Source organism: Schistocerca serialis, chromosome 6, assembly GCF_023864345.2.
Source record: "Schistocerca serialis cubense isolate TAMUIC-IGC-003099 chromosome 6, iqSchSeri2.2, whole genome shotgun sequence".
NCBI lineage: Eukaryota > Metazoa > Arthropoda > Insecta > Orthoptera > Acrididae > Schistocerca > Schistocerca serialis.
The window spans coordinates 131,038,476-131,051,035 of record NC_064643.1 but is presented as its reverse complement, the minus strand read 5'-3'; the positions used below and the strand labels follow the sequence as shown (position 1 = coordinate 131,051,035).

The window sequence follows — 12,560 nt, the reverse complement described above, 5'->3', positions numbered from 1 at the left end:
TTTTCTGACCCTACCAGCTGCTGCTCTACACAATCGCCGCTCCGACTTACACGTTTGTCGCTGCGTTGTATCAACTTTCCAGCACCCAAGTCACAGAAGACAGCCACCTGTGCTCTCCGCCACTTCCCTGAGCTGGTCTGCAGATCATTGTCCGTGCCAACGGCTCATGTGGGAGCAAATGATGGTTCAAATGGCTCTGAGCACTATGGGACTCAACTGCTGTGGTCATTAGTCCCCTAGAACTTAGAACTACTTAAACCTAACTAACCTAAGGACATCACGCACATCCATGCCCGAGGCAGGATTCGAACCTGCGACCGTAGCAGTCGCACGGTTCCGGACTGCGCGCCTAGAACCGCGAGACCACAGGAGCAAATGAACATCAGAGGGAGCAGCAGGGGCGTCCGAAATGCGCCTGCAATTTGCCGACGGAAATTGTCATGAAGAAGGACATGCATGACAGCTACGTTGTGAGGAGTGGTATCAAATCAGGCGAAACCTATTAGTAATCACCCATATTTGGCGCGAAACACTTCTTTTGAGGGGTGGTATGAAATCAGGCGAAACCTCTCAGCGATCACCCATATTTGGCACGAGACACTATTTCCTAGGCACCTTCACATGCTCACTTTGTGCTCAGAACCGAAAAGAGCGACATGACGTGATCGATAGGCACAATAGAGACACTGCCCAACACATCTGTGCAAAACGTCAGCGGATTTACATTGTCGTTTCCATTTCGTGACCTATTGGGCCTTACTTTCCGAATAGCCCTCGTAATTAGTGACGAAAATTCTATGTCAATTGAAAGAAGGAAGAGGAAGAAAGGAAAGGAAAGAAAGGGGATCATTGCTATCAGCTGCATTGGGACACTACGTGGAATCAGCGGCGATGAGTGAAAATGTGTACGAGACCAGGATTCGAACCCAGGATCTCATGCTTACTAGGCAGGTGAGTTAATCATTGTGCCATCCAGGACACAGCATTACCACAAATGCATGGACTATCACAGCGCGCCTTACGGCAGATCCACATTCCCACCGAACACCAACTATCTGCAGTCCCTGTCCATTTCCCCCAATTCCCTTGTCTCTCGTGTCACCATCCCTGGCAGATCCTCCCAATTTTTTTTATTCATCATCGAGTGTGCTGCGTCAGTGTTCTGTTCGGAGCACTTCTACAGTGTGCTTCACTGGACTCGCGATCAGGAGGATGACGGTTCAATCCCGCGTCCGGCCATCCTGATTTAGGTTTTCCGTGATTTCCCTAAATCGCTCCAGGCAAATGTCGGGATGGTTCCTTTCAAAGGGCACGGCCGACTTCCTTCCCCGTCCTTCCCTAATCCGATGAGACCGATGACCTCGCTGTCTGGTCTCCTTCCCCAACAACCAACCAACCAACCAACAGTGTGCTCGTATGTAGTTTTGTTGTCCATGGTTTTTCCGTGCTGCGCCGACCATTGTGTGGCTGTTTTAATCGTTCTGCGACTTTTTATGCTCCTGCCATACTTGGACTTGTGTCTTTTAATTCTCACAGTCTGCAGTTTCTTTGCGTAAAATGATTTTTTGTTTTTTATCTCCATTTTACAGTCACACCTTTTTTATATACTTTCTTTCAATCATAAGCTTTAATTATCTATTCTGGAAATACATAAGAGTGCAGCCTGCCAGTCCTCTAAAATACTGTATCTTACTCTTTTAAAGTTTATAGATCGCTGCGCAAATTGTGGAAAGTGAAATCCAACGAATATATAAAGAGTATCTTGTCTGTGTACGTAAGCCGTAACGAGGTTCACCAGTTCGTTGAAAATTTTTTCTCCATCCTTGCAAAATTCCAATAATGTTCTGGTTCTGCTGCAAGTTCTCTGGTCGTGTTAGTGTGACGATGTGTAGACCGCCTTCCAGGCTTCTTTTTCGCACATCGTCACTTCCTCTTCTTTTTCTTTTTGCAGGACATAGTGGTTGCAATCGCAATACGTCATCGATGTCCGACATGTTCGCCATGAAGGCAAAGTTCTAACTGACACCTCCTGGGCATCAGTGTTGCACACTAATATTGTGCAGTTCTCGGCCTTCTTTTTTCGCGCAATATATTGACACAATATTATTGCACAATAAAGTATACGGCGATAAATGCGAAACCGTCATAGTACACAAGCGTCTGGAAACGAACCATTTCTAACTGCCATTGTGTGCCTATGAGCTGCGACGGATTTCAGTGTCAAATATCGTCCTAGTTACTATGTACTACAAATGAATGAGTCAGTCGGGAAAGGGATCATGATCACTTTTTTTCCAAAGTACGTTTCTCGGCGATACCGGCACTTTATATCTGCACTCATCGTTTGGATTAACAGGGGGTCATGTCGTATCAACAAAAGTGCTCATTAATTGGTACTGAGCTAGAGAAGGTGCCGTGGCAGGAGACTATTTGAGAGAACTTTGATACGCTCGTTCTCTCGGATGGGAACGTATGATATTCAAGACTTCAACATCTTGTGGCATAACCAGCACAAAAGGGATGCTGTCGCAGTGTGCTCTTGTGGTAGCAAAACAAAAATGAAGTTTGAGATACCTATTTCCAGTCACATCATTTTCGTAGCGATTCTTCTGGAATTATTAAAGTCAAGTCATCCACTGATGGACTCACCACCTTCCAGTCCCCACTGCTCAAAGGATGATGTAAATCAGATCTTCCAGATAGATATGCATATAGTGAACCTGTTACAATAAAAAGGAGGAACTAAAGAATGTGAGGAAGGTTCTACAATACATGCATGACGAGTAGATACCATTTTGTAACGTTATCTGCAAGAGGTCAGCGAAGGATGGACAAGAAGAAGATGACAAGCATACTCACCATTATGTGCTTTGATGTATTTTATTGAGGCCGTGTTTTGGGTACATTATGAATAAAACTGTATGCTCATAACACACCCTCTTATTGCTGTAATATGAATTTTATGAACTGCCATAACACAATCCTTCCATGCGAACAGAACGCTAGTTGCCTCATCAGCCTCACCAGGTTCTAAAAAGGATCATCCCCACCACATTCAGACTGCATGACTGACCACTCTAGAAATTATGTTGTAATGGTGTATATTGTTTCACCCTGAGACCAACTCTTAGACAGAAACTCCACAATAGCAAGCTTAAGGAGTTGTGCAGTGAAACAATTTTTTGTCTCTCCTGAAAAATTTACTTTCTGGGACATGACCCCTTTTCCAACTCACCAATCAAATGTATTTGAAATGTAAACTTTTGAATTAAATTTTCATGTCGTTGGGCTCAGATTTCACTGATCGCCCACCTTACAGGAAATACAAAAGTAGTATGTTACTGAAATGCCCTGATTAACCCGCAGGACAGACAGAATAAATTGTGGAAAGGGACCAAAATAAGGGGCTGTCAGTTACACTTGAACATACAACTTTATTATTTGATCAAACATTACAAGAGCCCATAAATTTTTTTTAAACACACAGCTTTAATCTTTGGGACTTAATTACCGGCTGGAAGCCACTTTAATTTAAAAATAACATAGAACGCAAGTATAATCAGAAATTTAAAAGGCAAGCCTTATCTTAAAACAGTTCTTTAGTTAGGCTGAAGTGAACAAGTTAAATTCAAATCGACTGAAGACCAAAGACTAAACAAATTTAGAATGCCAAAGGGCCTACGTAAAACTAGGCTGAAGGCCTTAAGAGTAAAAGATTCTAATTTAAAACACAAAACCGGCTAGAAACCATACAAGTACCAACAAGAAGAACAAATTCAAAAAAAATAAGGCAGTACACACAAGGGCGCCCAGATGTTCGAGGGTCGGCCCGTAATTCAAACACTAACTCTCTTAGGTGAGACAGGCAGTCGGGCCAACCATTCACGATCCGATGACAACCCAACCGACCGACAGTCAGCGGACCCACCGACAAGATAACTTCCACTTCACCCGACCAGGGCGCAACAGGGAGTTCAAAGTAGAAGATATTGGCGCCCACAACCAATCATACACGGAGCTGTCAAACTACACACCGTGCTGGACAGAAACAACACGATGAGGAAACTACACTGCCTGAAATTTACGTCAACGCCCAGGGCAGGTAACCGGAACGTTAACGGCCACAAGGCAGAAGATTCCGCTGGTGGACTTCAATTCAAATAACCAAATACAGCGAAACTCCAACGGAGGGTGGCTACAATTTTCCAACTTGAAACCACGTTGTTGCTCGTGGGAATATCCCAACAGCCGACAACGAACTCCAAACGACACAATGTGTACAGTATTGACTTGCTGGTAGGTTAAATCAAACCTCAACTTTTGTGTCCAGGGTAGGTGAGCCACGGAGGTCGTAGCAATGGGAAGAGCCACACTCTCAGACACCGCGTGGAGACTGTCAGCGGGCCCCGGTCAGACTACGCCCTGCTGAGAATTCCTCGCTGCTCCACGCAAACCGACCGACTCCTCACATCAGCACGGAGACAGCACTAAAATAACTGAACAGTCGACATCACAAACTACACACAGTTTCACGAACACTTGCACGAAGGACTAGACAATACGAACAGCCGCGATTGTGCAATAACAAGGACGAATCACGAGTCGGCACACGCAAGCAACCCATTAGCGATCGTCCGGCAAGACGACAAACCGACGACCAACCAAGGTGGTCCGCACTCAGGTGATATGTATCGACAATGGTCGGGCGAGTCATGGCTATCCGGACCTCACTGCAGCCGCGTCCTAACACTGCCACGTCCGAACTGCACTGCTAGCGGCTCACAACTCACTGGCACATCCGAACCAACTCCAAACACACAACAGCCGGGAAGTAATGGCAGTCAGCAAAGATAACACGCCAGGGCTTATATCGATAAGCGCCGCTGCTACCGCTCACGGACAGGCAAGGCGGCAACTCAGTGGCACCACAAATTGAAATTAAGATAACGAGGTGGTTGTACAGTAAAAACAGGATGTCAAATGAGATATGGCACGAACACGAGCCACGCATGGCTCAGTTGCGTGGTGCAATTTACTGTACAGTCGCGACTGTTGAAAGAGATGTTCCACGTGTCGCCCTCGCATTTGGAGGTTGTCTCGTAAATCTTGACGCTGTACAAATCGCTGCCCCAGTTGTTCAAGTGCATCAGTGGGACTGCTGTATACTTCACTTTTGAGGTGATCCGCGGCAGAAAAATCCAGAAGAAGGAGGTCAGGTGACTTTGCAGGCCAAAGCGGAGGCTCTGCCCGACCAGTAGCTCTCTCACCGTACTGGCATGTCACGAGTCGTCTTCTACCAGTAGCAGAATGTGCCTGCGCCACATCGTGTGTGTACCGCATTCCCCAACAGAGGTGTGTGAAATAAATTCGAGCCCAGTCATGTGGGGACTTCGTCGAAAAGTTTACATTTCCGATTCATTGGTACTAACTAGGACGACGTTTAATACAAAAGTCAGAGGTGAATCATAACCCACACTTGTCGCAAACGGCTCCTTTGCGGCCCCATGATGTTTACTCGAAAGTTTCAGCTTTTGCTATCGTATACCTTCACACATGTCAGTTTTCGCTATTAATTGTGATCTAATACGTATAAATTATGACAAAATTGTAGTGTCGACAATAAAACTCATGTGTTTCACGTCTCGGTGAAAATGTTTCCTTCACGTCTAAGACCACATTTTTTCTTTTTCTTTACGTCATCAGACTACCGGTTTTGGTCTATAATGGTCATCTTCAGATCTTTTGAATGTTGGGCTCCATAAGGTTCCCTTTCTGTGCAGCGACCGTGGAATATAAAATTACAAAGAACGTAGCAACCAATCGCGGAAACATAATTTATTATCTTGTTGCAAATCGATTTCTACTGTTATCAGTCATCATCGGTGCATCTATCCAACCGATACATGCCATAAGTAGAAGTACTGCCCTTGGCAGATTTCTATCATGATATCAGTCGAAATCGATTTGCAACAAGATAAATAAATTATGTTTCCGCGACTGGTTGCTACATTCTTTATGATTTCAACTTGAGATCTGTTTTATAAAAGCATGTCATAATATAGTGGAGCCATAGTGGCATAGTGGCATGGTGGCATGGCTCCAGTATATTAGGACATGTTTTTATAAAACAGAGCTGAAAATGGTCATTATAGACCGAAACCGGTAGTCTGATGACAACAACAACAAAAAATGTGACCATAGAGGGAAGTAAATAAAATTTATTTTGTATTCAAGTCATTGTTCAATTCGCAGCCATGTCGCAGCTTGTGAAAATGTTTCCACCTGACGCCATTTCAGTGATGGATTGTCAGTTTAAATATTGCTGCTGTCGCCATTCATCGAATCCAGGTCCACTGCATGGGGAGCCTGAAAGCTACTATTCGGCTACGGAGAGGACTATTGCATTTATGACATGAGTAAAATGACTAAAGGCCCAAGGAAAGACAACTAATATCTGAGGCATGGAGGCAGTTAAGGACGCTGGGGGCGCCAAACGATATCTTGCTTATGTGGAAGAATCTTCTCCAGCCGGCTCTGGTAGCAAAGTAAACTTTACATCTGTGGCCACACCCCATAGTTCATTGATGTTTATTGAAGATTGAGTCCCTCAAGGCTCTGTCTTGGCCCCCTTCCTATACTCTATCTATATGAATGACATTTGCATGATAACCAACACCTGCTTACGCTCATTTCTCGACGCCACCGCCATTTATGATCCCCAAAGCAATTTAAATTTTGTTATAATGAACCCATCCAGACATCTCTAAAATATTAAACGTTGGTGTACATTACAAAAAATAAAAATTGGTACCAACAAAACCCATGTCGTTTAAACCACACAACATCATAGAGGTAGAAACGAAAGATAATGCTTGTGACCTTGTACTCAAGAGTACGACAAAAGCGTCTGAAAACACAGAGTCAGAACCACAGACAACACAGCAGATCACACCGCGCCAAGAAAAGGAAACGGATGGTACACACTAACGTACAATAATAAAATAACATACAGAAGGGAAACATAATGCAAAAGCAAGGAATCCCAGTAAAATTCAGAACAAACGACACATTTGAACAAAGTCTAAGATCAGACAAAAGAAGCTTAGACAAATTTGGCAGTGTAGGAATATACCAACTCACATGTAACTCCTGTCAAGTCCAGTACATAGGACAAAAAAGCAGGAATGACAGAACAAGGTACACAGAGCACATGAGACTCCGAAGAATGACAGCACATATTTCATTTCCGCAGAACACCTAATGAACAAAAACCATCACCTCACTAATATCGAAACTGATCTACACATCCTGAAACTCAGCAACAGGTTACATCAAAAACTAACAACAGAAGGAAGTTATTACATACAAAAGGCTATAGCGGAATGGAAAGACGTGATAAATGAAAACACATCACTTTGCAACAACACACTCTTCACAGCTCTAAGAGACCTCACACAGGACACAGGAAAGGAACAAAACACACACACACACACAAACACACATAATCTTTCCTCGATTACACACAGAGACATAAATAAGGAACAGAAGTCGTCAGAATTCCCTCCAAAATTTTCAAATCTTCTCGCAATATGCGAGACATTCTCGTGACACGCGCGAACAGCAAGATGGCGTAATGTTTTGAATTACAATCAAGTTATGTTTTTCCGTGTTTAAAAGCAACTGCAAACCAACTAATGAACGTGATGAAATACGTAACAACCTAGTGCACTCCAAAACTGTATCCACAACACCGCCGCAATTCCAATTAGAATAACGCTGACTTGCAGAAGATGACCTATTCATGTTTGTTAACACCAGCGCCTCATATAGTTGTAGATGACATGCTGTATGCCAAGAAACGGCAACAGAAACACGGGTAATATGCCCGAAATAATGGCAACAAAGGTAAAAACCATGCAGTGACTTAAAGTAAATAAGATGTTATGGAACTATTCTCAGAGTACAATATTTGGAACCAAACAGTACACATGTAACAATATTTTACTACGTTTATAACGATTCTACTTTCGAATGTTTCTAATAAAGAAAAAAACTCACTAATGGTGGCGATATTGCCACTGAAATTATTTTGCAAAGTAAAATACATAAAAATAAAAGTGTTTGGCATCAAGGTGGGCCCACAATCCCACACTGTTGCAGAATCCCTGCTAGATTAATACTTTTAATTGTATTGACCTGCCATGACCTGAATCTATGAAATAGCTTGCACATCACCTTCTAACCACACATAACCAAAGTACACGTTCGCCCGCGGTAGATGAGTGGACAGTCGGCACGGTAGCTCAGCGTGTTCGGCCAGAGAGCCGGTTGGCCTCTGTAATAAAAAACTGAGTGGAAGGATCAACCACCAAACTTGAACAGAATGTCTTGCGACGTCCTCAACGACCAAACACAACGATAAATAACGAACAAAATGAAAAAAAAGTGGTCAGCGTGACAGAATATCAATCCTAAGGACCCGGGTTCGATTCCTAGCTGAGTCGGAGATTTTATCCACTCAGGGACTGGGTGTTGTGTTGTCCTAATTCATCCTTTCGTCCTCATTGAGTCGCAAGTCGCTGAAGTGGCGTCAAATCGAAAGACTTGCAGCCGGCGAACACTACCCGACGGGAGGTCCTGGTTTTTGCAAAACAAAGTCCTGAGCATAATCGTCCACATCTCATGTTTCCTTTCCCATAAAAGCATATGATTTCTTTCATCCTTCATCGAATCCAAAGCCATATTATTCTTCACCAGTACCGCTCCTTCTCTCTACCATCTAATAGATTCTCTCCCCTCTAGTGCAGACAAAATCACCTACAGACAACATCCCAAATCATCCACTTTAGATATTAATTCGTGTCCGTTTCCTATTCATTCCTTCTACTTATTCACATCATTCCCATAACCATTTATAAAATCCCCTAACACAGGACAGTAGGCTTAAGTTCATTGGTCTTTCAAGTTAAATACAGGTTTGAGCCCAAACGCCTCTGGTCTGCCCATAAGTGTCTCCTACAATCCCCTCCAAATACAACCCCAATTTGGAGGTGTAAGATACCCCACTCTTGGCATAACCTGCCACAAATACAGGATTTTTCAAAAAGAGCTTTACAACTTTAAAAATCCATATAAATTTATTGAAAGAAGATATACAGCTTAATTTAGTGTTTTTTGTAGGGAAACACATCAAGTTTTTTTACCTTAAACTAAAGATGTTGTATGTGGCTTCCATTGGTTATCCTGCACACATCCCATCGGAAGTCAATTTCTTTCCAAACTCGCTGTGACACTGCAGGTGTAATCTGCTCAGTGGCGGCGTAAATCCTTGCTCTAAGTTCAGGTAGAGAAGTCGCCGCTGGAGGTACAAACACGATATCTTTGATGAATCAAGATTAAAAAAAAAAAAACGAGTGGTGTCAGGTCTGGGGAAAGTGAGGGCCATGAAATTGGCGCGTCATGGCCAATCCATTGACTTGGAAAGTGATCACTGAGAAAATCCCGGACGTCAGCCACGTAGTGGAGTGGTGCACCATCTTGCATGAAGTAAACATTTCGTTCTTGTTCATCCTCATCGATCTGTGGTATCAAAAATTGTTGTAACATATCCAGGTACACAAATACGTTGATGGTTCTCTCATGGAAAGAAAAGGGGCGGTACACCTTGTTCTTCCTCAATGCATTAAAAACCCATTCAGTTTAGGGCTATCACGAACATGTTGCAATATTTGATGTGGATTATTTAGCGTACTTGGTACGGAAATTACTCTGAACTTTTGTCGTCCACCTCGATTCTTCAAGCCAAAACACACAGCTAGCACGCTCGGGTCCAGTGAAAACAGCCATCTTCAACGCAACTGCCGCTAGCGCTCCTTACGGTGCGATTCGGCACTATCGAACTAGGCGAGAAAAAACTTGTTGTATTTTCCTACAAATTGACACTAAAATCACCTATGTAGGTACTATGAATTAATTTATATGAATTTTCAAAAGTTGTAAAGTCCTTTTTGAAACACACTGCATTACAAAAATGCAAACCAGAATAACAACTGAGAAAATGGCTCAAAAACAATCGGGACAAGCTATCAACTACAGTCTGTTCATCATATGAATAAACCTGATGTAAAAAAACACGCGATGATTGGTCAGGAGCCTCAGAACACGTACACTGGTGTTGTTATGCTCTTGGAAGTAGGTCTTAGCCGCGCGGAGAGGCCGCGCGGTTTAGGGCATCTTGTCACGGTCTGCACGGCCCCTTCTGCCGGAGACTCGAGTCCTCCCTCGGGCATGGGTGTGTGTGCTGTTCTTAGCATAAGTTAGTTTAAGTAGTGTGTAAGTTTAGGGACTGATGACCTACGCAGTTTGGTCCCTTAGGAATTCACACCCACACACGCACAAGTAGGTCTTACTTTTTTGTTAGATATCTTGTTACTAAGCTACTTTAAATGAAACTGTAATGTATTAACAGCCGTCAGTGTTTTTCTTAATCACGACTTAGTTTGGTAATTTTTATTTCAAAAACCGTGTACAGTCACAGTCTTTGTACTGTTGTCCCAAGCTAATTGGACGTTGTACTCTGTTTGCCGCGCTATTAACACGCAGAACGTAAATGACTGGTACGAAAATGGCTGAGGCTGCTTACTGTTCTATAGTGAAACATGCGTGTGGAACACGGTTAAAAAGTACAAAGAAATAGGTTGACCTTAATGTTTTTCATAAGTTTACAGAAAAAATCGTATTTGAAGTTTTCAAGGGACTGTATTTCACACAGTTGAGACACAAATACACATCGGATGTATAGCGGAATCGGTAGCTAAGTAGATTGATAACCTGGTGTAGGTTGTGGATCACTGGTTCAAAATTCGCCTTGGTTATCCTTTTTTTGCGTTCATCTTGAAATAGCTACATCTCATAACTAAAATTCATCATCACGTCTTATGAATAATGCACGTCTTCTTTTCTCGTATTACATATTGCACGTGAAATGTTATTTCAAACACAAATTCTTAATTTCGATATTTTGTGAAATATTGTTAATAAAGGTTAATAATTAAGAAAACATACCGATTTAATTTTTAGGACAAAATTGACAAACCAAATACTGTTCGTTTGGACTGTGTCCATTGTATTATACCACCGATGTAGTCTCAAACGAACCGTACTGGGAAGTGTCGTAGAAACATAAAGAACATTTTCACAGCATCAAGTAAAAAGTAGAAATGCTGTATTTTACATTTGCCACTGTACCATTACAATATGGACCCAACAGAACTGATCTGGAGCTAAGTTAAGGGATTTGGCTCGAGAAATAACAAGACGGTTAAGCTGCCAGACGTACTGGAACTAACGCACGCAGCTTTTTCACACGTCACTGCCGAGCGCTGGAGGAATATAGAACGGCACGTCGTAAAAGAAGAGGAGAAAATGCAGCGCCTGTGTGGCTTTGTGTATTCTGATGTTGATCGACTTGTTACCAACGTGGAAGATCGCAGTTCCAGAACTGAAATGTCTTTCTCTGATTCGGATAAGTAAGGAGCTGAGAGATTACCAGACGACTGACTGTAATTAATAACCTTCAGTGGCTCCAGTATTCAACAATACAGTGAAATCCCTGCACTTGCGTCACACATAGCTCGCTCAGAAAAATTACCCTGTGTTTAAATAAGGAATTTGCATCACTCTTGTTTGCAATTAGAATACTACGTTAGGTGAGAACGAGAGCATTTCATGCTTTCCGCCTGGTCACCTATGAAGCTTGCGGTAGTGCTGGAGTTTTACCAAATATTATTTCATTCTATTTAAAAATTAAATGACATTCGCGGCTGGTTCCGGCGGAAGTTCGAGTCCTCCCTCGGGCGTGGGTGTGTGTGTTTGTCCTTAGGATAATTGTGTGTATAAGCTTAGGGACTGATGACCTTAGCAGTTAAGTCCCATAAGATTTCACACACATTTGATCATTTAAATGACATTCGAAGCTGTATTGTTTGTCTGCTCGCCTCTTTCTACGTCTACTGCTCACATCATTGCTTGCCGGCCGAAGTGGCCGTGCGGTTAAAGGCGCTGCAGTCTGGAACCGCAAGACCGCTACGGTCGCAGGTTCGAATCCTGCCTCGGGCGTGGATGTTTGTGATGTCCTTAGGTTAGTTAGGTTTAACTAGTTCTAAGTTCTAGGGGACTAATGATCTCAGCAGTTGAGTCCCATAGTTCTCAGAGCCATTTGAACCACATCATTGCAGGTTAGTTGGACCAGATGGCTGGTCAGCGCTGTCCGAGTTAAATGCGCCGGTAAAGCTGTTGTCCCGCATTATTGCGCAGTCTGAGTGCGTGTAATACATCACAAAACGTATCCGTATGATAGTACTCGACTGTACTGGGCACAGAAGGCTTCCGCTCCACGTGAAACAAAACTGAATGAGTTTTCAAGCAAACGCGGAAGAATACGTGGTGTAATGTTTACGTCAGGTTTATTCTTATGATGGACACAGTATAGCCTCTCTCTTCTCTAAGAAATGGCAAACACTTTTAAAAAATGCAGTAGAGTTTCAATCCACCTGTGTCCC

The 12,560-nt window shown here is 43.0% G+C and overlaps 1 protein-coding gene across 1 annotated transcript in view; it reads left to right on the top strand.

Moving 5' to 3' along the window:
• LOC126484689 (O-acyltransferase like protein-like) overlaps positions 1-12,560 on the top strand; it is a 199,715-nt gene that overhangs the window by 146,477 nt on the left and 40,678 nt on the right. The gene's annotated exons all lie outside the window — the stretch shown is intronic.